The sequence below is a fragment of the Aquila chrysaetos genome, chromosome 4 (genome assembly GCF_900496995.4).
Source record: "Aquila chrysaetos chrysaetos chromosome 4, bAquChr1.4, whole genome shotgun sequence".
Lineage (NCBI taxonomy): Eukaryota > Metazoa > Chordata > Aves > Accipitriformes > Accipitridae > Aquila > Aquila chrysaetos.
The window spans coordinates 60,462,791-60,489,501 of record NC_044007.1 but is presented as its reverse complement, the minus strand read 5'-3'; the positions used below and the strand labels follow the sequence as shown (position 1 = coordinate 60,489,501).

The following is a 26,711-nucleotide window of genomic DNA, read 5'->3' as shown; positions in this document are numbered from 1 at the left end:
AGTGTACAGTATTGTCCTAATATACTTTGTGTCATTAGTTCAGCCACGGGGTTTGGATTTTGTATTGAAGCAGCAGCAGCTGAATCATAGGCAACAATCTCAGAATCAAGAACTGGATTTCAAATGAACTATGTTCCACTCTCTCAACAGCATTTCTCAAATATTGTGATACCAATTTGCCAGGTACCATGTTGTTCCTATAGACATAATCACGTATGGATCATGTACATCTCATTGTTTTTCTTTGACTCTCCTGAAGGACAACATTCACCTTAACAATTGCTTTCCTCAAGTTTAGGGATGTCTGGGTTCCTAAGAGGTCTGCTGCAGCTAAATGATTGCTTGGAATCCTTCTGGGTTCCTCCATCCTTTATGTAAAGAAAAGCCAAGGTTCCCTCATTGCCAAAATGAACAGCAAGAGCAGTGATAGAGGAGCTGAGTACAATTTTGATCTTTTATTCCATTCTAAAGGTATTCTTTCTTGCATACAATTTCTACTTTAGAAAAGAATTTCATAGTTAGTTACTCCTGCATGAGACCTCTGTTAGGCACAAACAAACACACACACACACACACGAAGAAAATTGTGAAGCTTTCCTGAAGGAAGAAATAACTATTCAGGAACTTAAAAATTGATACTTATGGAAGTCAGGCAGGACTAAAATAAATTTATACAACTAAAAAAAGTAACTAGCTAAAAATCAACAGTGGGAAGAAAGCTGGATGAATTTAAAATGTTCCTTCTTACATATACCATATTTTCAGTAGAGATATCTCAACATTGCAGTTACTCACTCTTGCTGAAAAGCTACTTTAAGGTCAATCTGAGAAGTGGCTCAGATTGTCTGCAAATAAAGCTTTATTTTTATGGTGTGGAGGGCATCTTCTGCAGTGCCTTTTACAGCTCTCTTCAAAGGTAAGACTGACTACGTTAAAAAGAGATGGCAAAGCATCCTTATTCTGTAATCAATTTCACGCCACTGGATTAGACTTTTTGGTCACTTAATTTAACCATTTGAATTGCAAAGGTGACAGATTTTCTCCCATAATTCTTATATCTGTCTTAAGGCTTTACATCATTACTTAGTACTGTAGTATGTAAGCATAGATAACATCTGGTGGAGCTACAACATTTGTTTTAGAAAGGTTCTTAGTCTTAATTTAAAGACTTGCAGAAACAGAGTTTAACAGCACATTGATTATAGGATTTCAGTGTTTAATTATTGTCAGTGTGAAAAATAAGACTCTGATTTCTAACATAAATTTTCCTCTTCTGGCTACTGGATTTTGTGGTAAGCAGGAAAATATCAAAACTCCCTTAAACAAAACAAATCTAGCTGCATAATTTGTGCTTTGAATGGCCAGGAGTGAGATATGCCAGGAGGGCATACTTTGAAACATTGAATTCTATGCACCTCAAACATCTAAGAGGATGAAGCACCCAGCAATCAAAACTTCAGCTCACCCCCTGCTCGCCCAGCAAACCAAACAAACCTGACATGCTAGCACAGTATACGAGGTCAGACAGAGGTTCTGAAGCTCCATTTATTTTCTTTTTACCTGTTGTATCATTGAGTGTTTCAGCAAATGTGGAAGCTCCTGTTGGCAAAGAGAAGCTGAAACAAATCTTTCTTGGACCAGAAACAAACAGATTGTCATGCCTGTGTTCTCATCAGGCAATGGTGATGCCCTTGGGAGTCAATATGCTCTCAAAGAGATTATTACAATATCTGTCTCAGTGGGAATATAACTTTTGTGGGGCTAGAACTTGAGCAGTGAAAATTTGTAAGACAATGGCAAAAAGACATTACTGGGGAAATAAGACAAAATGGTTAAAATCTACAAATGCACAGAGAAAGCTTTGCAAAGGAAAGGAAAATGATTGATTTCATGCATTTGGGAAATTATGGTCTTGAGGTAGAGAGGAAGTAGAATGCTACTCTGGATTAATTATAGGACCAGGCATGACAAGAGAAAGGGTACAAGTACAGAAGATATTTGATTTTACAGAACCCTTGAAATGCAGAGGATACATAAAGTATGCTCCCAGAAGTAACCCAGAACACTTCAGAGCAATGGGACCACTAAGGCAAGGAAGGCTGTTTTGTTGTTTATTGGTTTTGTCCGATACTTCTCAAGTAGTCTGACATGTAGTCTGACAGCAATTTGCTTTCAAGTATAAACAAAGTGTCCGTATGTGTAATACTCATATCTGCCACAAATTCTTGAATTCATTAAATGTAAAGCTGAAAGAATTTCATTTTCAGCCAGAGCTGCTGGAGATGCCTGGGAAAGGCAAACCTTATTTCCAAGACCTAGTCGGTCTGGGCACTTTGGTGCCAAAGGATTATCAGAGTTGCTGGGGGAAGCTCATATCTTATGTACCTCAGGCAGGGACAGACAATATCCATATACAGCACAAGAAAACTCACAACTTATGGGAATCAAAGTCTATAAAATCTCTCACAGTGGTCCTGCGGGGTTCAAGCAAGGGTGCTCAATTAAATCTATGACATATTTTGTTTTCCTTCCTGTGCCAAGTTTAGCACATTCACAGCGGAGAATTTAGACTAATTTGAACAAATCTTTCAGATAAAATGCATTCAAATCAAATTTATGTTCTGTTTGTAAATATAATTAAAACATTCTTTATTTTTTCACCATATGTATCGTATGGGTGCAAAAAGGAACACCTACAAATGTCTCTCCTTTTTCACTTTCCTTGGAATCTAATCTTTTTTACCTCTGAGGTACACCACAAGCATGATTCCTCAACTTTAAGGAGTGTTTCTCAGTCCATAGAGCAAATTAGCACAGTTTTTGCCTTCCACTCTATATGTTCATCACTGATCCCTCCTGATAGTGTTCAGTATCAATGAGGAAACTGGGACACCATATCTGAAAACACATTTAGATGTTCCAGTTTCAGTGGAAAATAACCATCATTCCAAGTAATATTTGAAAACACAACCTTTTTGTTTCACAGTAATTCCAAAGGCATAGCATGAACTGTTGCTATAAATAGCAGTGGTTGCCGAAAATGCTGTGGAGTATATTACAAATGTGTTTGAATTACTTTACTAGTGCTGCATAAAAGGCAATACGAATATGCAAAAACCATGCTGGAGAATTAAAACCAGAGGAAAACTTACGGGATGCAAACCAAGTTACAATCACCAGTTCACCCATCCCTTTCTGCCCCTTCAAGTTAAGATCTTCTCATTGAGGTGAAGATAAATAAATACTAGAAACGGAGAATAGAGAAATACAAGCAGCATGCTAAAAGGAAAACTTACAAAGGAAAAGCTAATGTCCTATGGAAGTTTACTTTTTCCTTTCTTTAACTGAAAGATAAGGAAAAAGGGAAGAGTATACAAAACTCACCAACTAACCCTTTTAGGTTACTTCTAAAACTCTGGGGAAATAAAACATACCCACTTATTAAGACTAATCTCAGATCTGTGTTAGGAATACATTTAAGACATCTAGTCATAGTTTCAGTCTGTCTTTCTCACCAAAGCAGGTAGGAAACAATTTAGCTATCACATACTGGGACACAGTTCGTCGCTAACTATTCCTTGTTTTTAAAGATTTAGCCAAAGAAATTGCATTAGGAAGAAAATAATATCTATGAAATATTATTATAAAAATGATACCCTTATCTGCTAAAACCAGAAATATTTTGGGAGGCTGAAGTTGTCCCTTAAAGGGGAAGCTATCATACTTCAGGATTTTCCAGGTTCCTCGGAATAGGCAGATTTAAAACAAAACCAAATTAAAACCACCCAAAGCAAGCAAACAAACCCCCAACAACACAAAGCTTTGAATAAAAGCTTTATTACATTCCTCTTGGATCTGATCACCAATTTTGAAAAAGTTTGCATTGCCCTCTTTTTAAGCAGTTGAAATTTTCACTGTACCATTAGCTGTGTAAAACGTCATCGTGCACTACTTCACTCCTGACATGCGAAGTTCAAACAGGTAAATGAATTTGCAAAGGACCATGATGGAAGACAATTCTTTTCCTTTAGAGGTCTGAGACCACTACACATAGCGAGTGGCTGGCTGGGTCCTAAAGACATCCATGAGAAGTTTCCCTCAGAGCCTTGACTCCAGCTGGACAGTGCACAGCTCCAGGGCTTAGGGAGCCCTGAAGAATGGCTGTGTGACACACGAAAGAGGTAGTTTCTATCACGTATCATATTTTAATACCAAGTGCCTGAGTCCTTGGCTAGTGCTTTAACAGCTGGGAAATCCCACTTTTCAGGTTACTTTTCTCCGAGTGAGGAAAGTAAGGCTCTTTCAGTAACACCTCCCAGTCAGGTCTGAGAAATGGGACCCATGGGATTCACCACTGCATTCATGTACATCTGTTGTCAGATGAGAACTAAAGTTTTAGGAGGGTTCTTCATGGCACCCAACAGCTTTGCTATATTAACATGAAATCCAAAGGCTAAACCTTGTTATAAGTAGTATGCCCTTGAACACAGAAAATTAATTTGTCCATTTTGAAGAAGTTACCATATTTTTATCCCATGTGGCAAAGGCATGGTACATTGATTATGTCAGGTCTCAGAATTCCTATTTTTCATACTGAGGTTTTAGCTAAGTAGTTAAAGAGACTGGAAATCTGTCAGTTGCAGGCAAGAGAGAGCTTCATATAAATATTGAATTTAGTCAAGAAGGTTTGTGTTCTGGATGTCAATGAAGGGCACAAGGGGGAAAGGACAGAGTGGAACAGGGAGCTCGCGTGAATGACTTCAAGCCTGTGGGTGAGCTCAGGGCAGACCCTGTGCCTATGAAATCATTTTCTATTGTTAGCCTGCACAAAATGTTTGGCTGTAAGCCCACAGCGAAACTAGGCTGTTTTTGTGCCAGACTACTGGTATGAGGACAGGGTCTGATTGCTACTCTGCACATACAGAACAAAGAATTACAGATTTGTTTTTTCTTCTCCGTGAAAGTCAGCTTAATAACCTTTATTGTAATTTTCTACAACAAATCAGTAGAAAAACCTCCTGTTCAGGCAGGTGTGTTTCTCATGCACTAGAGAAGGGAAACCTTGACTCTCTGTGTCCTGAGAGTGAGGGGAGAGTTATTCCTACTCTTGGAAAGGTGACCTGCCCCTGAACATCTGAGCTGAGATTTTCTGCCTTGGCGTTCTACAAGCCTTTACCTTTGCCTGCACATTAATCCTGGCTATCCACCCTACTGAATCAGAAAAATGTTTCTGCATGTAAAGGCACATAGCTTTAGTTTTCCCTCAGAGAACCAATGAACTCTGAGCATATAATGGGGGGGGGGGGGGGAAAGGAAAACACTTTTAGAAATATATCTAGTAATAAAAAATGAGAATAATTATAAACCTGAAAACATCTTATGATCCCATGTCTCAGTAAGCTCTGCAGTACAGTGTTCTAGTAAGAATGAGTAACAGATTAATGTAAAAGTTCATTCAACATAATTTTATGTTAATAAATTAAATTCATTCCTTTCAATCCCTGCATTTTAGCATTAGCATCTGAGTGTGACACATCTGTTGAACTGTATTTCTGCATTACTGGTTGTAATAACTACTCAGGTTCGTAATCTTAGTTTTGTATATTGGTGGACAGGCCATTTTGTTTTAGGTCCAGGTTACACTTTCTGCTCATTGTCTTTGGATCTGAAAGTGCAAGGCTATAAAAACAGACAATAGAACGTACTTTTCACAGGTCATTTGATTCAGCTTTGGAGAAAAGACTGTTGTGATATTGATCATGTCAGGATCTCTTCCTCTGCTCTAACCAGACCAGTTTAACATTAATTTCAGAGCATTTAAAAGGCATCTGTTTAAAGGGGACTAGCTGGGAGGAAGGTTAGGTGAAAGAACTTAATAAAGTGCTATCTTGGTTGACATGCATTTTGAACAGTAAAGTGTGTTATCAACCTTGAATATGATTCATATTCTGTCAGCATGTTCAGGAAGTGGTAGGTTTCTTTGCAGCAAAAGAAAAATAAATGTCATTTTGAATGTGAAATAAATACGCAAACCAAGTATCCTAAAACATAATTTCTCTAAGGAAGTTGTCACAGTCAAAAGTCATGAAATGATTTATTGTAAAGGAGACCCTAGATAGTTTTGCTACTCTCCTCAGGGCTCACTGACATTAATTATTTGCAGGAATCTGTATATTCCAATGAAACAATAAAGACAAGGAATATTGACTCTGAAATAAATAGTTCCATTAAGTAAATGCTTGTAGGTAAAAATATGCCTTGTGAAATGCAACTCTCTTAAAGCCCTATATACACTTGTGCTGACACTGATCCTAAACTGAGGTTACATGAGTACATCCAAAGGTTAATAAATGAACATAGCATATCCACCATGTTAAGATGTTTTTTCTTAGATTGAGCTGACCATTAGAGGACTTAGCATTTACTTTGAGATGTCATCTGAAATTAAGACTTTTGTGTTTTATAAACAAGTTATGGTACAGCTTGTACTAAATAAAATGTAAACTCCTCAACTTGGTAACTGCTTTACCTAGCTGAAGTCATAGTGCCCTTTTAAAATCCCTTAATCCACCAGTGCTTGCCAAATTCTGAATAAACAATATTCATAGACTTTTGTTGATAATTCAGGTGGTTCATCATACTAATCCAATGCGTTGGCAATGGCCAAATGCAGCCATATATCAGCTGGTAAATGTCGCTTGGTAGAGTCACCCTTTGCATCGGATGAATGGATAAACAGATCATATCTGGCTAAATTCAGTTTTGTTCTCTGTATTTGCAAGTGTATGGTTAGCCTGACTTTTTCTGGCAAGTAAATATTAGAATATACCTAATAGTGGAACTCTTAGTTTATCTTTACCACAGTTATTTTTGTGAGAAAAGAAGTGATGCAATCTCTGTTAACTAGGTCTCGTATATCAGCTCTGGCAGTTTTATGGATTAGCACCTAAAATAGTGGTATAAAGTGGGAGGATTTACAATAAAATTCCACCAGAACAGGCTTGCATTCATCTTTCTAGAGATTGTGCCCAGCCCCACAAAAAATAAACAAACAAAGCAGAACAAAAAAACTAGTTACAGTGATTCAACTTGCGGGTTGTACAAGCAATAATCTCTCCATAATGAAGTCTTCATCTTAAAGCGGAGTTTGAAATCTTCTGGATAACTGGTAATGAAAGATGTTTTTTTCTAACAATCTAGATGATGGGAAAGCATTTACCAGTCTCCCAACAGCTTTTTAAAATACTGTTGATCTGTTTGATAACTGATGTCCTTCAGTATCAAGGGTTGTGTTGAGAAAACAGCATCATGTCTGCTTGCAGATGATGTAATGAGAAAACACTGGCAGATGAGAGCTAATACACAGCAGGGTGAAAACTTTGTACCATGACCCTATGAACTAAGTCAGTAACATGTTATTCTCATGAGATCACAATTCTGAAAAATTAAAAATTGCAATTGACGATATAAAAGAAAGAAAAAAAAAAGAAAAAAAAAAGAATTTGCTATTATTGGGAGGGTTAAGACAGTTACTCCATGATCAGTGATGGATTAATTTTACAGTGTCACTGGAACTCAACTTTTACGTCCTTCAATCCTACTCAATCTGCACTAAGTGCAGTTCTTCCATATCAAAGCATGAACAAATAGCTCAACTCTGTTTAAATGGTACCTGTGGTATTCTTAAGGATCTATTTTCAAGGGCTTATTTTTTATATTATAAAACTATTCAGGAGCCCTCTATAAGTGTATAGTAGTCAGTCAAACAATTGGCAGTTTGAGAGAAACAGTGCAATGGATTTGAAGTCCACGTAACTCGGCACTACAAGTGAAAGGCATCATCTGCTGGCCATCACCCCAAGAGCAAGGTGTCAGAGACGTGCCAGAATAGGCTCTCAGGCTGAAGGTGAGATTTGTGCCTGAAGAGGATATTTTTACAAATGCTGAGTTAACAGAGGGCAGCACAATGTCTGTGATATTAAGAAGATGATATTTCCTATTAATGGAGCAGGGACCTTGCTATCGCACATACAATTCTGCTCAAGCTCATCAAGACCCATTTTTTCTGCTTGAATGAAAGATCACAGCAAGGTATATTTTGTAAAGAAAGCTTATGTAATCAAAATGAAAATTGAATTCTTACAGAGGAAAGATTTTAACAACGAAAGCTGTAAAAGTCCCCTGAAAGTGAGATTCAGTCCAATTTGACACAATAAATTGTTTTACCGTTGAACAGAGTCCCACTAACAAGTATAGATTACATGTGTAAGACCTGGTTTTGCCTGCAGCTAATGTACCTAGAAGATGTATTAACTGTGCAGCTCTCCCGTTTGCAAGTAGTAGAAAGAATTTGATTCAAGTATAGGAGGAAATGGAGAGGAATATGAACACTAAAGCTTAAAAATGGCCAAATATTCAAAAATATTTAATATCGGTAGCTGACTTAATGTTCCAAATAGTCTAAGGAGGCTACAGCCTTATCTATAAGTAAAATATGCTTTATTATTTACTGGAATACAGAATAAAAGGCAATTACATTAGCCACAGATATTAAAATGCCAGGTGGGGGAAGGGGAGGCATGCTATGTATTCTGCAGCATGCCTCCTTGGAACTGTTAGTGCTTCATGCTGTAACAGGCTGAAAATGAAGTGCAAACTCATCAGTGTAATTATTTCTTCTCTTCCTTTTGTGGAGGCTGTGCTGAAGGATGGACATCTTTAACTTAATCACTGATTACATTTGTTGCTGTATGAATCTGTAAAACAAGTGTAGCAAATCTATTGCTACGCTGAGACGTTGGGAGCCCCAGTTCCTGTTCACAAATTTGTAGCTCTGCTGTACAAAAAACAGAAAACCCACTTTTCCCTGCTGGTGGTTTGAATTGCTCTAATTTGTTCTGGTAATGGTGCCAGATGTCACAGTATAAAAGGAAGCCCGACCCGGCAAAAAAGATTGCCATTCTGACCTTCTATTGAATTCTAGAGCTCTTGCCCTTTTTTGTTTTCAGAACAAACCCAGCACTCACAAACATGCTGAATGGAGTGGAAAAAGCAGCTTGACTGGTGTGAAAGAAGTTACAAGCAGAGCTGAGATGGCTGCTTGCCACTTTCCCTGTCATGGTGACATCTGCCACCGTTTGCTGAGCTGCTTTTTTGGGGGGGGAGATGAACCTTCACCGCAGCAGGGCTGGCCCTCTCCCCCCATCCCTGCACTTTTGTCACTGCTTCTTTTTTTCCAGAATGGTTGTTATTTTTCCTTCGGTCTTTGGAGTCTGTCTTCTAGGAGAGATGAAAGCTGTATCTTATGGGGCTTTTACTTCTTCAGCAAGATCCTGATACCATTTCTTTTCTCATACAATAAGCATTTAGTTTATCATATTTACCACTCCGTTTGTCTTGGTAAAATGGTTTTACATCTGTAAAAAAGCCCAGCACAGTAAATCAAACTGAATACAGCCAGATGCCTGCTTGCATTGATAACAGTCCACTTTCATGATAAAGGCAGTCAACTTCCGCATGATTCATGCATCTTAGCCTTTAAGCCATATTTTTGGTTAACTGATCTTTGCCGTGTTCAAGATAATCTGTGTGAAATTCTGTTTTCCTGTTTGCCGGAAGAAGTAACAAAGCTTGGCAGTATTGATTTTGGAAACAAATAGGTGTGCATATGTGTATGTACATGGGTGTGTATTTCTGTGTGTCTATACATTTCCAAGGTCTCGGCACTTACTTTACTTCCATAATTCTTATTTATATAAGCCTAAACATGGCTCTGCCACAAAACTGAATACAGAGCAGGATATAGTTGTAGCTCTCACAAGCAGAGAAAGAGTCATTAAAAGAAAAATAAGAGAAAAGATTCAAAGTCTTTGTCTGCTTGGTGAGGGTGTAAAAACCCTTGGCAAGCCAGAGAGAGCATAGATTTTGATCTGTCCTCCTAACTGGCTCAGATGCACTATTCAGCATCCTCCAGGGCAGAGACATGCTGCTTGGCAGAGGGCATAATCTCCCAGTGCTACACGAGGCTGCCTGTATCCAGTGAGTGCAGAAAAAGAAGGAATAACCACTAGAGAGAAGAGCAAGTGACAGTCAAAGATATAAGGCACAAATCAGCCATAAGAACATTTTAGAACCGGACTATAGCCCTTGCTCACGCTAATTCGTATTTGCTCAATTAGAGAAACCCAACAAGTATGTACAGTGCTTTATGATTATATTCAGCAAGCAGAATTACATGGATAGGTATTTTGTTCGTTATAAAGTGTTCAAGTGGGGAGCCTTTCTTTATCTGAAATAAAACATTCTTTGTTTGCATCATGTCCAAGAGAGTGAAAAGCAAGACAGATATTAGAGACTAAAATTAAAGCAGGCTGAAAATAGAAAGGATTTTAGAATCTTAACATTAGAACCTGTCTTGGACATTAAAATACGGTTTAGCAGTGACTGTTGAGTTCTGATCTGCCCCATGAGATTTCCTGTAGGTAGACATGGGACATGAAAATACTCTACTATAGAAGAAATGTGGAGTTTATTTTATATCTTTATATCTATCTTTATATCTTTACCTCTTTATCTCTTTATAACCATCTCCAAATCTTTAATCTTTATGTCTATATCACTGCATCTTGTTAACACATTTTATCATCACTGTGTACTTCATTAAGCTAGGTCATGCATTTTGGGGTTGATTTCAATTTACACAGAAGAAGCAATTAAATATTCAGGTCTTGAGTTGTTCTTTAGTTGCTGTTCTGGTTTTAAAATGGAATGCAGATAAAAATTATGTCAATTATGGGGTTTCTAGTTTAGTTCAAAACCACAACTGATAGAATAGACAATGAAGAAACTTGGTACAATGCTAGTTATTCACTCATCTCCCAACAATTAGCAAAGCAAGTTTCCTTTTCTTTGCAGACTATTGCTGTGCATTGCTAAGGTATTTCTTTGTTTGACTTCTGTGTTAGAGACATCTAAGTGCTGAATTCCATTATTCTTTCATCAGAATCATTCTTATTTTTACAATTCAGAAAGCGTGGTAGGCTGTACATAAATGTGAAATATAGTTTTTGGCATGAGGATGAAGCTTCATGAAATTGCACATACACACACACCAAAAAAAAAAAAAAAAAAAAAAAAAGAAAGCAAGCTCACTAAATAAGACACTTGCTGGGCCAACAGTCCTTCTCCAAGGATTCATGCTGTCTGGAGATCTCTATCCAACTGTCTTCCTGTTTTCTCCCCTCCATTCTCTTCTACTTATCATCAGTCCACTGGTTCTTTTTATTCTTTACAGCAGTAACTGACACCTACCAGCAACAGCAAGTTGAGGTCACTAAGGCAAGTGCCTGTGTCTTGCTAGAATTGATCGTTGATCTGGGGGTATGACACACATATGACAGAGCAAGGTCACTCAACTTCTTTCCCTCCATTTTTCATTTCTATGCAGGTAGCTACCACTTCAAGGTTCTTCCTCCCAGCCTGTCATGTTGTTTCTTATTATACTACCGCATGAAAAATAGAGAGTACTCCAACCTTTATGAGATATTATCTCCTAAGTATTGCTCTGCTAACAGTTCAGAAACACACTTACCACTACAATATGTCACTGAGGTACACTATTTTAAAAATACGATTTTATCTAGTAACAAGTGCTACTGTGGGAAAAAACTGCAAAGAAAGAAATAAGCCAACTCATTAGGAATAACCTATTAAATCTTAATGAAAATATGTTGTAGAGGAGTCATATATCTGCAGGGAAGACATAAATAATAATCCAATGTGAAGTAAAAATTCACTCAAATACCTATGATAGTAACTTTTGTTGATGTAAAGCACTTAAGGATATTCCGTAAGTGCCACTAGGCTATTTATCTTCGAGCAAAAAAAGCAACTGGGAGTTGTGCAAAGTCTTATATTTAAAATGGATAAACCTGTATATTAAAAATAAACCTCACGCTCTGGCATTAGTACTCCACTCTCAAATGTTTAATGTAAAAATACATATATTTGTGTGAATATGAGAAACAAACTTCCTGGCTTGTTCTTTTCTTTGGTTGACTTGACAGGGTTATTTAATTGTGTGTAGGAGTGAATAGCACATTCATTGACAGGTTCCTAAAACTGTAATTTCTATCTGACCAGGGTTTTAAGCCTCAGGAATGTTTTTAAATTAATCCTAATCCAGAAGTGAAATAACTTCTCTGAGGGAAGAAAAACTATTGATTGTTCTGTTGCACTGATTTTCAAAAACAAAGATTGGATGTAAACATAAAAGTTGAGGTCAGGCCTTGCTAGACTGTCTTCATGACCTAGAAAGGACAGAAGGCATTATGTTTTGACAGATCTTCTAATCAACTCAGAATAGGGCCAGAGTTTCAAATGAGGTCCAGCTGCTGTCGTCACTAGTGCAAATCAAAATCATTGTCCTTAGTAGTTTTGATGCCAGACTATCTGATGTTGATGAGAGCTTACAAAGGCACAAGAACGGGAATGGAAAAAAACACGTTTCTGAGGCCAATGACATGAGAAGATTTAAAAGATTCCAGAGAATTACAGAGAGGTAAAGTTTAAAAAAAAAACGGTGCTTCCTTCCACATTTCATTCAATGAATTTAAAAACTACTGAAGACTGAAAATGTCTTCATCCATGCAGTATAAATCAATCTCAAAGTGATGGAAAATAGGTAGAAGAATTGGCTAAGGACACTTATTACATTGTTGAAAACTGACTTTTGGAACAAATTGTTCTGACAAACTTCTGGTATTAAAACCCATGATGTTAAGATGACCTCATATCCAGGGGTCAGAACCCTGGAATCATAAGAAATAAAACTGGGGTGGACCTTAAGGCATCATTAGATCATTCTTTTACACAAAGGCAGAATCAGATGAACTTAAAACATAGGTGATAGATGTTTGAATAGTCTGGTCTAAAAGCCAAATGTTATTACACAACTTCCCTCCTGCATCTAGACCTCCATCACCCTTAAAATTTTTCTTGCTACATCACATTGTAAACTCCTGTATAAATCACCCCTATCTCAATGCCTATTATTTTATAACCAAGAAATAACACTTATCTATTCTCACTGTTAGATTTTTTACCCTGGTATCTATCCTCATGCTTTCTTGCTTAGAATGACGTTCTTTTTTTTTTGTCCTACCTATGATGATCATGGTGAATACTTTATCTTATTCCTTTATGTTTTTCTTTTCCTTTCTCCTATGTTCTTAGCAGATTTCAGTATATAAAAAAAAGTCATATACTGTAATATACTGCCCTGCCATGATTAAGCTGTTCTTTACTAAACTCCACAGTAACTGGGTAGGTCTTTCAAAATTTTCTGCATTGATGAGCTTTTCCTCTGTTCTGTAGAACAATTGTCCTATCCATAACAGGATCTTATTACCTGGGTGATTCAACAATGTTCAGATGTAATGCTCTTTGTCTATCTATATCCATTTGCTTGAAATGTTACCCTCATTGTGATATTTTATTTTCCTTTAAAATAGCTTGCTTTTCATCTACATTCAAGAGTCTGACTCCAATATTTGCTCTCAATGACATTTTACCACACTGCCAACTTATATCTAAATCATTGCACTGTTTGTGTGAATGACCAAACTTGATATTATTTAGTTGCGTGAGGGTCCCAGACCAAACTGAGGAATGCATCTTTGCTTTATATGTAAAAGTATTAAACTGTAACCAAAGTAACACAATTAAACAGCTTGTGATAAACTACAGATAGAAACGTTCAGGCCTGTGAAGTTGTGCAGCTATAAGAAAGCAAATATACCTAAATGGCCAGGTTTCTCAGTCTTGCCTCTGAGAAAAAGGTACAGGGGAAAAAAAAAAGAAAACATAGATATCTATGCCACATAGAAACAGTATGTACACATAATGACCTCCATATGTCCATGTTTCTATAGGCTTATAATGAGTGGTTTAATTTCTGATAGTTCTGTCTCCAGATGGTGATACATCCAAGAATATCAGCACAGACTTATAATTTGTCATGTTTCTGTCCAAATTTGTAAACCTGCTCCAGTATCACTGTGGAAGTAGTGCACCCCCGCCCTCCCCACAACATCCCTTGCACTCCCTGCCAAAGGCACCATCGCTTTAAAACAACAGCAATGCCCACTGTAGCTGAATGACAGGGTTTACAAAATGACTAGAAATTATGTGAACATTTCTGCTTAAGAGAAATTTAGTGAAAAGATGAGTTTGCCAAATCTGAAATGCTTTGAAGAAAGATATTGATAGTTATTGTCATTGGAAGCCTACTAAAGGCCAGAGCCTACATTTCCTCTCCAAAGGAGCTTCCTCTATCATTTGCTGAGTTTCAGACTAAGGACCCTTCGTACCATAATTTGCAGTCTGAAGGTAGGGCATATTGTGCCTGTTTTACTTTTATTGATGTAATTTCTGTCTTCTCCTGTCCCTCTTTGAAATATCAGTGCATGACCATTTCCGACATTGTGTTAAACAGAACTGGAAAAAGAATTAGTGGGGAAAAGAAGTCAGAAATGTTTGAAGACACAGAGAAGATACTCTGCAGACAATAAATGAGAGCATCCTAGCAACCTTGGAAACAGTGTTATAGTAAATGACGTATAAAATGGTAATCAGAAAGTACCATGTGTATGATAAGTATTAAGAAGGAAAATAGGAGAAAAGAAAACCACCCTAGAATTGTAGTTATGGCAGAAAACAGGTAAAATAAATAATAATACAAAAAGGTTCGTTGAAGTCTAAGGCACTGCTGAGAGTGGTAGAGCATTAGATGCATGATTGGCTAGATTGCCTTAGAAGTAACTAAAAATACTGCAACAAGAAATAAATCTTCATACAAGTAGATCGAAGAACAGAAACAATATTTTGCATTATACATACCTGTCTAGAAAAAATGAAAAAAAGAAAAAAAAGAAATCTGCTGTTCTTTGAGGATCTAAATGGTAGTTCACTAATAAAAGATGAGATGGCAACTATCACACGTAGCTTTTGTACCATGTAAAACAGAACTATACATTGGATTGGGATGTTAGTGCTAAAGTCATCATTCACAGCAGTAACATAAATAATCACACCACCTTGTCAGTTTTTCCTCTGTAAGCATGAAATAAAATTCCTGAAGCCTGAAGTGAATTACTTATCTCAGAAGGTGGTAATAGCAGTAGCATCACCAGTTACAGGAAAGGAAATCAAACCTTCTGTTGTCTTAATCCTTTGGTGGCTAGTCCTGCTGCCTTGTGCCCCTCCTCCCTGTCCCTGGGGAAGAAAAACTGTCCCACCAGTGCCAGCGCATTGCGGCAGAGACCTGCCCCTTCCTCGCCTCTCTCTGCGCGTTTCCCCTGGGCGTTGCTCTGCCATCCATCCGCAGTCCATCTCCTCTTGCAGGAGAAGCAACCTGGGAGGCAGGCAGACCCTCCCCAGAGCAGGAGAAGGGACCAGAAGCCATCCCCTCACCTTGAAGTTTCAAGAGCCTGCTGATCAGTGCCTCTTTAGTACTTCAGAAGTGGGGAGTCACGTGCAAACATGTGGGGCTGGAAGGACTAATTTCTTTTTATACAAAGTCCTGCTTTACCTCTGTGTTGGCAATTTAAGAGACTTTCAATTATCCTCAGCAGAGTGTTCACGCATACAGCTTCCATAAGTAAAATAACTGAGTGTAAGCGTGTTTTTTTCTGATGGATGTTGTGGTTAAGAGGACATGACAGTGAGCTGCAAGAGTCATTATCTATTAATTTTGCTAGTTTATTTTAGTAAGCAATTTATAGCTTTTCCAGAATGTCTTTTACATTTTCCGCTCATTAATTGAGTCCCATTTATACTATTTCTTTTGCATTAAAAGATGTATTGCACTATTTAAAGTCTTAATTTAGCCCATATGTCAAAACTATATCTAAATGAGACACTTACAGCACTTTTGTATGAATTACATTATGTAAGTCTCCTCTCCTGTCTTTTTTATCCTTGCAGATTCAATTTCTTTATTAGAAGGTAGGAAAGGAACAAATAAAATACAAGTATAATAAGCAGCAATATTAAAACACAAATTTGGGTCTACCAAGTCAAGGTCAAGCTGTAGAAGATATTTTAAGTGCCTAAAAAAATTGGTCCAGAACCTTGCATAAATGTACTTAAATTAGTGCTGCTATCATCAACAGAGAGAAGGTGCATACCTTCTCAAGATAATGTCTTCCTTGTAAACCAGTGGTAGGAGGGAAAAAAAAAAATGCAGAGTAAGGAGGGAGAATCAAGGCAGACCATTATCAGAACTTCTTTTGCAAAGCTCTTCTAGTATTCCAGCTTCTGACAGTCCTTAACTCTAGGAAAAAAAATAAAAAATAGACCAAAAAAAAACAACAACAACCCCCCAGCCGTGGGATCTACCCCAGAGTTACCTAGGCTAGGACACATTCTGTCTTTAAACATGTTTTTTTTTTCTGGAAACTCTTCCGGAGTTTTTATTTGTGTATTTGTTTTCTGGCAAGTAATTTCTTCGTGTTTCATATATTAGCTACCGATGCTGTGAGCTAGATACTTTACTGGTTTAAATTTTCATATCTTTCCTTTAATATCTCCATTGAATGGCCCATTGATTCCCAAACTGTATTATTTACAACAGGTACAGGGAACGTCATTCTTTTCCTTGGTTGGCTAGCAGCAGGCAGTGACATCTCCCACTGGGAGTAGTACCTTTGCACTGTTCAAATGTGCGTATAACTTAGATGCTGATATTGATGTTCACAATAATGATGTTTGTCATCTGCTCCATTGCAGATGTCAGAAGCTCTTTCCCACTTAGCACTACATAATAAGGTGTCACTTGCGTGGTTCTTTATGCTTCTTTCTTTAGTCAGAGAGTTTGGTGAACTTTATTTCTACTTTCTCTTTCTATGAGCAAAGTATGACTTTTTTAGATTATTTAAGGTATATGCTATATTTTTAAGATCTCAATTAACATTAATCAAGACAGTTTTTTGCCCTAAAAACTGTGACTATTTTCAACATAGATTTCCTTTTGCTCCCACAGTATTTTGTGCTAATATATTGCTTATTATAAGATACAATGTTGCCAGTGGTTATAATCATGATCTTTAACATCTGTTCTTTGCAAATACCAACTGTTCCTTAATTTGGTGCCATATTTAAAAATAATTATCCACTTTCAGCCTTCCAATTTAATATCAAGTTGTATTTCATATCAATGTGTTTTACTAGGTAGATGATTTTGTTTCTTTTATTGTATAGTTGATTCTTAGCTGATCACAAATTACTGTTTCTTTCACCCTGGATAAATTTGGTAGAGTGAGTAGTACTCCTTATTACCTGCTTCCATCAACAGCTTTCTTTTGTTCTGGCAAAAAAGAAACAAACAATCACAACATATTACCATGTTATCCTGAGAAGGAATTTGGATGTACTAGAATTTGGAGGTATCTGTACTGCATATTTGATAGTGTTGCTCTTTCCTGGTAACTACTCTTCCACACAGAGCTGAGTATTCTTTTTTTTTTTTTTTTTTTTTTTTTTTTAGCTATACTTTGGAAAACTATGCATTTTAGCTTTTACTATAAAGAGATTTTTAGTATAAGGGAAGGCACCTTTATGATAATTTCTTTACATTGGGCTTGGAAATCCCTTCAGACCCTGGACTGCTAATGCACCTGCTCCAAAAACAAGAAATAGAATAATTCTGAACCCAAATCTTGAATGTTACACATCAGACAGTGAATTCTGAGTTATGATTTTTTTTATATATTAGAACCTTGCTGAAGTTATTTGCTCAGATCCTAACTTGCCCTCCGTTTCTTCAAGAAGTGCAGCCTAACCAGTCCTTGTGCGCAAGCAGAGTCCCTCACCCCCCTTAGTGGGTATCATGACACATGCTTTCAACTTACTCATTTTGTGGAAAGGCTTCAGTTATTCAGGCCAATGATGTGCAGTGTTACCACCATTGGAAAAACCTGAGCTCTCTTCCAGATCTACCCTACTCTGTAGGAAACATTTTTTGCCTTTCTTTATCTGCAAGATAAGGTTGGAGAAACCTGAAACCACCTAAGGACTTGATCAGGCTCTCGATACGGATAGCTCAGAAAAAGAAGTGGGAATCATGTTATCCCACAATCACTTACTACAGCATTTTTACAACTTCCTGGACCAGGTTAACATTACTAACTGTTGAAGACTGGCTCCTATTCTAGCTAGACCTTAGCCTCACCCAGTGTGGCTATTCCAACATTTCTGCAATGAATTCCATAGTGATACTGGATCTATTCTGATTTTCCACTGAACATAACTTAAGTAATCTTGAAAGTCATGGACATAAATATTCTCAGAGGAAACTATGGTCATGCACAAATATCTTTAAAGATTCGTGTAGGTGGTTATGCCTGTTAAGTTTATTACAGTTTAGATAAAGAAGGCTGGAAATTACATCAAGTTATAAATAACATAGCTTGTAAACCTGTATAAGTGACCAATATAGCAGAAATGCCGTCAAATACAGTCAAAATGCATTTTATGTGTATTAAAGGCATAGATAACTTTTTTTTTTCTTACAGACAAGGAAAGTAATTTGAATTAATCAAGAACTGAATACAAAGTAGACACAGATAGACAATTTTTTACTTTTAAAAATATCTGTGAAAATCTAAACTTCTAGTTTTTATTTGTACTTATAGCTATACTTCCTGAATGGCAAGACACAGAAGCTGAGATCTCAGAACTTTTTCTTATTGTGTCTCATCTGCTAAAGTCACTGAGCAGAATATTCAAAACCTTATACAAACATATGCTCTTGGAAAATCTCCAGCTTTTCAGACTCACAGATACTGGACAGTTCAAAGATGACAAGTTCATTGCATTGAAAGTGCTCTGTTCTGAACACACAAACTTTTGCAAGCTTTATTTTTACTGTTGATAGAAAAGTCCATTTTCTGTTGTTTTCCTGATTATACTTAAAATGAACAGATCATATACAGATGATGGATTATTTTTTTAATTTATGAATATCAGACTTAATCTTTAAAAAGAGCAGCAGAACCTCTCATTTTTCATTGAAATATTTAGATTACATTTTTTTTTGGATGAAGGAACTTAATTTTTTCACTGTATGTACAGTACCTAACACAATGAAAATGCTATTTGTTAAAGTCTCCTAGACATTACTGCACATAATATGAAAAACTAGTAATATTATTAACCTAGTGGGGTAGCACTTCAGAATAAATTTATTTCTTGAGCTGTGCCCTTAATTTTTACAGAATTACATCTCTAATGCTTTGAAGGATTTATGAAATAAAATCAAGTGGTAAAGATGTAATACGAAAGAGTAAGTTGTTTTGTGACAATGTATTGGCTTTAGAAGCAGCAAGGGTAGAAAGTCAAATACAACTAAAAATGAAATGTCCTATCATTGACCTCTAGAGAATGAATATTATTCCTTGTAATACGGAATGTTAATTTCATTACTTACAAATTATGTTTTGAACAGCTCTACATTCTCTTCCTATATTGCTTATTTTAAGAATGATTGTAAAATTTTAGGTTGAAAAAAGTACTAAGCGATAATATGTAAATTTTGTGTTATGTGACATTAAAAACAGAAGATGAGAAAGCCTTACTACCTTGTTTGATGAATCTTAGGATATTATTCTGAATACTTTGTTTCTGTTTTTGTTGAAGATGGCCTTTGTGAAATAGCCCTACTGGCATATAATACTTTACATACCCACTGTAGCTGGTAAATCAGATAAATTCACTGAGGAAAATTAAGCTGTGATGTTTGTATTAGAGATTCTTTGGGCATTTAGGGACAAAATCATCTAACTTTCACTGGAAATATCATTACGAGACTACAGGCTGAATTTATTTACTGTGTTAAAGTTAAGTAGCTAGTGATACGACGAGAGGAAATGGCTTCAAGTTGCAGCAGGGGAGGTTTAGATTGGATATTAGGAAAAATTTCTTTATTGAGGGTTGTCAGGCATTGGAACAGGCTGCCCAGGGAAGTGGTGAAGTCACCATTCCTGGAGGTGTTCAAAAAAGGCATAGACATGGCACCTCAGGACATGGTTTAGTGGGCATGGTGGTGTTGGGTTGACGGTTGGACTTGCTGATCATAGAGGTCTTTTCCAAACTTAATGATTCTATTTCTTTTTCTATTTCTATTTAAAGAAGAAATGTTTGAATGCTAATGTTCCTACCATGTAGGTTCCATAAAGTTTTATGAACCAGGAGAAAATAACCATTCTTACTTCAATCAATTGACGTGATACATTGTTTGCATCTTGTTTTTTGCAGAACTTAGTTTATTTCTTGTAATAATCAGATTAAAGTTTACTAAATTAATGAAACTTACTTTTTTTTCTTCTAATAATAGAACATGCAGAGTATATGCTTTGACCTAGGAAGAGACTGCAAAAGTGAAGCTATTAATATCTTCTCAAATTTTCCTCTTGAATCTCTTCACTAAAATGAGAAGGCAACATTGTCATCTTCATTTATTATCTATATTGTGTATTTCTGTGTGTATACTAAATCATTTTTTGCTTTGTTCAGAATACTGAACAAAGTCACATAAATAACTACTCATAAGCATTTACTTTTTTGCTTGAAAATCTAAAAAACTGCATGCTACAGGACAAACATTAACTCATCTGATGAACAAAGAATCACAAAGTCTGAAACACTCATACATGCATACTTGTGCTACCAGTTTGGTGCATCCAAGTTGTAGGGTAGGTTGCTTGGATTCCTCTGAATTAATTACTCCCAAATCTTGTTATAAGCAAAGGGCAATGAATACACTTTATCTTCAAAATCAATTTGTTACTCTAGTTGAAATCTCAAGAGTCTAATGAAATAATAATAATTATTAGCCCAATTACCATCTTAATAAGTTGCAGTTCAAAATATATACAATTAAAATTAATATGCTCAAATTTCCTAGTATGGTCCCCCTTTCTTTAGTGAAGTGTTCACCCCCTCTAGTGCCCTGCTGGGTGCTGAGGTCAAAAGCTTCAGTGTGGATTGAGGGAAATTGTACACTGAAACTTCAGCATCCCTAGCCCTTCACTGGAAGGAGCTAAATGTTGATATGGATAGCATCTTCCCCCACACGACCTGAGGTGATTTTTTTTTACATTTGTAGTACCCTGCTCTTTCTTCATTGGTCTACAGGACCACGTCACATCCAATGCACTATATATGGTATGTTTTACATGTTTACTCAGGTTATCAGGTTGCATTCTTTTCACAAACGGTGGTATCTCATCTCTGGTACCATCCTGTGCCCATAATTTTAAGGCATCTGCTCCTATCCTGCGCCTCCCCTCCTCTATGCAGCATTTCATTCCAGGGTCATAGATAGTTCATTCTACACCAAAAAGCTGCTGAATATGAATATCAAGCAGCTACCAAAATGTATATAGCTATACACACAAACATATATGCATGTATGTACATAGTTACACAATTTTGGAAAGCTAAACAAAGATAAAATAAAATCAGATAATTATTAATCTGATCATTGGATAATTGCTTTTATGGTTAAACAAACTAAACAAGATCTTCAGAGATGAATCCAGACAAAGCCTGGTAAGTCCTAAAGCATGTGTTATTTTGTCAACACAAAGTCTGTAGCCCATTACAAGCAATGATGTCAGTCTACTGAGCTAGAAGGCTGTGCTTGTTTTCTTGAAAAAGATGGTCCTAAGAAGATGCTTGAAGTTGATTTATAGGAACACAGTCTGACTGATCAATTTTTCAATGCTGGAAGATACCAATGCTGGAAGAAACCAAACTGGCAAGTCCATATAATGTAGTTCAGAATTATATAGCTATGGGTACACTGTTTATTAAATTTAGCTCTGATATTCCTTTTTATACCAGTTTCAGTGATCTTCCGTACTCCAGCCAGGTAACCTCCATCACTAGAGAATCCTCCACAGCATCCAGGGGCCCTGCATACCAGGACATGTTTAGCTTTCTAGCACATACAACACTCATCACTGAGACGAAGTTGAGGGGTAAGATAAAGAGCTATACTTATTACTACTCCAAAGTCTGTCATTTTATTGCAAAGTAGATCAGTTTTATGAGGGTGCATACAATCACATAAGCTCAGAATTATAACCAGGCAGATAAATCCTGCCTTTTGGTACATTTGGTACATTGGTACCTATGAAAGAAGCTACATATATATATATATCACTGTGGATCTTAGTTTCTAGACTTACTAACTCAGGTTTCCACTATCTCATGCATCTTTGCACAGTTTTATGGTGTAAACATTCAGATTTCAAATCTGCATTTGGAGATAGTCATGGCATTTGTGTTGAAGAGAAAGGAAGATTTAACCTCTACAGTTTATAAAATATTCACATACAAAAAAACAAGACATGGAGAAAAGTTTTGCCTCAAGGTCAAATGTACTATTTTGGGACTGCAATTTAAGCATCATTTCAATTTGTCATTATTGGAATTAAAACAACAGTAACACCAATAAATTACAGTACTATACTAATGAAAGTTATGCCAGACTTTTTATCTTAATAAACACTGAAAAATGTTTCTTTTTTCTCCCTGTGAAATAAAGATTGGATATTTTCATTAGTTTAGTAGCAATAATAATATGAATGCTACTTTTAAGTTCTCTAAGGAGAAGTCAAATTTGAGACTGGGCCTATAATAAATGTTACCGGTGATCTTGGAAACACTGGGCAATTTGAGTAAATAATATTGTATTTCTTTTGCAGTTCAGAAGGCAAAGTATTTGGCCAAGGTCAAAAATAGAAAATAGAGCTTCAGTGTTCTGTACCAAACAACAGAATTCAAGCAACCTCTGCTGCATCCTTGCTAGATTTAGCTTCCCCTGAATCCCTAAACCCTTTCTGAAGAGTAGAGTCATCCACTGGCAGCGATAGCTCCTTCTCCTCTCAGCCTCCTTCCCTGTGTGAAACCCCACATCCTAGCTGTTTGCACGGGAGGTGGGATGGCTCCTGAAGGCAGTGACCTGACTGCTGCACGAGCTGTTCCCCATCTGCCTGTGGGTGAGCTGGCTAGCACCCAAGGCAGGGCTGACCTTGCTCCTGGGCTACCCACATCTTCATCTATCCGGGACCTTGCCGTGCTTCTCATAAGTTGCTCTCCCCTTTCTCCTGACTGCCAGAAAAACTGGTCCTCCCTCTGGCTAGTGTCCAAGCTGATCCAGTCACTGTTTCTCCATCTGGTTTATTCTTGGAAAGGTGAACTGGATGTTCTTAATTTAGAATAGTCAGTCTCTCCCTACCCTCCTCCCCAGCCAACTTACTGCATCTACAACATATTTAATTTTGGCCAGATTTCTGTGTAATGTTGGAGAGGAGGCCTGGCTGTTTCCCTCTCTCGCTCTCAATCTCTCTTTTTTCTCTTTTGTCCTTTGCTTTTTTCTATTCTCCAGTAGCTGGCAGAAAGTTTCCTAAATACCGTGAAATAGTCACTCACAAGATCGCTTCTCCATATCTACACAGCTTTCCTGTTTATTCTCTGCTAGTTTTTAAAAACAATGCTGCCGCCTCCCCCCCCCCCAAAAAAAATAGAACAGCTTAAAATCTTTATAGTTTTACTGTATTTTCATTGTCCTTTTGATACACCACTATCAACTACACACATATATCCCTTCGTCTCTCTCCAGTGGGTAAAGCCCTTTAACAACACACATTCATAAAATTTAATTGTATATGAACATCTTATATCCTTGGTACCAAATGGTAAAATGCATAAACAGACAATGGGTTCAAAAGGAAAAGCCTCCATGAATATTTTTAGTTTACTATAAAATATCTGAGTGAAGCTAGGCTGATTTTTCTCCTCAGATTTTATCACACAAGGTCCTGTTTGTTGGTTGACTGTGCCGCTGACTCTTAGAGGTCAATGCGTTTCCATGCTGTTACTCATGTAGCATTCATGTCAGGGGCTTCAGCTGGTCTAATTGGCGTAGACTACACAGCAGTCAATGAAGCTAGCGAAGTTTTCATCTGCCCATCCTGCTCACAGATCAAATAGGAGCATTTCACAAGCAGCAGTTACTCAGTCCTATCTATCTATCTGACCTGTCTTTGACATTTAAAGATAGGACAGACTACGTTATACCAGCTATAAATCTGTGTTAGGCAATGCTGTGTTAACTCTTTAGTAACAACTATGGTAGCATTTTAAAAAAATAATTGTTTATGAACAATTCAGTATTCTGATGTTTAGCCCGCATAAACTGATTTGCTGGTTTCTTTAGGGCTTCCATTGATTTTAGTGCAACTTCAAACTGTTTTTTTAGACAGAACATGCTGTTAATACTTACAATTGTACACAGATATTAAATAGAGGAATCTCACTGGATATTTCAGTGAGAAATACAGAAAAATAAATCACACTATAAGATTGATTTCAGATATTTTATAGAAGGTAGAGTGAATTATTTTAGCTGAAGTTATTAATTTGGCCCTCTTTTTGGGAGAGTAAAATGCCTTAAAGTCAGATTTTTCTTTGCTTTTTTTTAAAATAATTATTTTTTTAACTAAACCAGCAATCCTTTCAGTCTGCAATAGGTATTAATATGGTGCAAGAAATCACAAACCCTCTAGGTAAAACCAAAAGGAAACAAGTTAGGATTAGTGTCATTATAATGACATATAAGTTGAGGTTAAATTGTTGTGCCCAAAATGCAACTGTAAACTCTGTATTAAATTCTCTTGTGTCAAGAGCCTACCTCTGAACCTCAATGCAAAACACAATTTTCAAAAAAAGGAAAAACTTTTTTTCCCCCAACTTTTTTCTTTCTGAATTAGAACAAAAAATAAAAAGAGGGGGGAATTCCTTAAAAAAAAGGAGGGCGGGGAGTTGGTGTCAAACAAAGCAAGGTTCTTTCTGGCTGATTGACTTTTTCTCAGGGTGTAACTGAAAACCCAATTTTTTCATTTTAGAAAACCAGAGAGCTCAAAAAAATTGCCTTACTTCTTTCCTTTATCCTGTACCTAGAAATCAAAAAAATGTAGAGAGGAAGCGTGGTCCATAGAGCACAGAGTGAGGGCACCTTGTCCTATGTCACCTTCTTAGCACCCATTAACAAAAAGAAAAAATGTTGGCCTTTTGTTTTCCTCTCCCTCTTGGCAGGAGGGATGAGATTTGAATCTTTTCCTTACCCAGGTGCTCATCTCAAAGGCTTTTCACTGTTCACAATTGTCTTCCATTTAGGCTTTGCTGGTGGGACACAGGATGAAATGTTGACATTATGAAATTATTCAGACAGGAATCCTTTATTTTATTTTATTTTGTTTTATTCAATTTAATTCATTTTTTTTTGAATGGAAATGTCATGGGGATTAATTAAAAAAACAAAACAAAACAAAACACATTGACATTTCTGAAATTGGAATATTTAATTTAGTTTTGTTAAACTAATCCAACAGGGCTATTTTTCTGCCACTGAAATTTGTGCATAAATGTCTTTTCCAAATTAGGCTGACCTGGCCACGTAATCTCTATACCAATTCTCATACTAATCTCTACACTAGTTTTTATACTGAGAGGTTTTAATGCAGCAGAACACTGGGCTGATCAGTCACAGCTATAGATTTGGTCTTCATAAACTTGCATTTAATAATTCTGATATTTCTTCTACCTTCATGCTTCATTTTTTTCTACATGTAAATGGGTACACTAATATTTACGTCGCTACCTACCATAGAGGTAGAATAGCCTTCTAACATTTGTAGCAGATTGATCACATATGTGAAAAAGTGTATGAGGGTTACACAGCTAACCAAATGGAAAGAAATATTTGTCTTGTTATTCTTCAACACATTTTATAGTAATTCATGACTAAATTCTGACTTGTGCTATATATGATTTGTATCTAATAGCAGTTGCTGTTCTCTTTGCAGGAGACAGGTGGAAGAATATTAACTAGTTACTTACAGAAATCAGCTGAATTCAGGTTCTTCTTAGGATGTGATCATCAGCATGAGTCCTTGGGCTAAAGACAGAGAGAGATGAGACAACATCCCCAATTTTGTTCAATCTGTATCTAAACAGTGTGTAACAGTAAGAGAACAAGGGAGCTCCATTCTTTCAGGGGATCACCTTGAAGATTTTCCTGCTCTGAATTTGATCTTATTGATTGCATCTTGTGATGGGAATATAAACAGGAAAAGATAATAAGGTGCCTGCGTATTATTTTCCAAACACAGTGTATTCTATCATAACAATATTCACTGAGAAAAGGGAAGGGAAGGGAAGGGAAAGAAAGGGAAGGGAAGGGAAGGGAAGGGAAGGGAAGGAAAGGAAAGGAAAGGAAAGGAAAGGAAAGGAAAGGAAAGGAAAGGAAAGGAAAGGAAAGGAAAGGAAAGGAAAGGAAAGGAAAGGAAAGGAAAGGAAAGAGAAAGGAATTGTCTTTGGAAAGGTCTGATTACAGTGTGGTATTCAGATTCTTTTAATTAAGAAGGTTACGCACCATTTCCGCAGACTTTTCACACATACTACTAAGTACACACTTATCTTAAGTAATTATACTTTGCTGCAATTCATTAAACTTCTTTCCCCTCTGGGAAAAAAAAAAAAAAAAGAAAAAAAAAAAGAAAAAAAAAAGAAAGAGAAAAAAAGAAGAAAAAAATGGATTTCATAACACAGAAAGCACACAATCATATGGAAAAATGCAAAAACAC

At 36.7% G+C, this 26,711-nt stretch overlaps 1 protein-coding gene across 1 annotated transcript in view; it reads left to right on the top strand.

Annotated features, from left to right (window-relative positions):
• The window catches only part of CDH19 (cadherin 19), a 120,409-nt gene that overhangs the window by 15,123 nt on the left and 78,575 nt on the right, over positions 1–26,711 (top strand). The window lies entirely within an intron of this gene.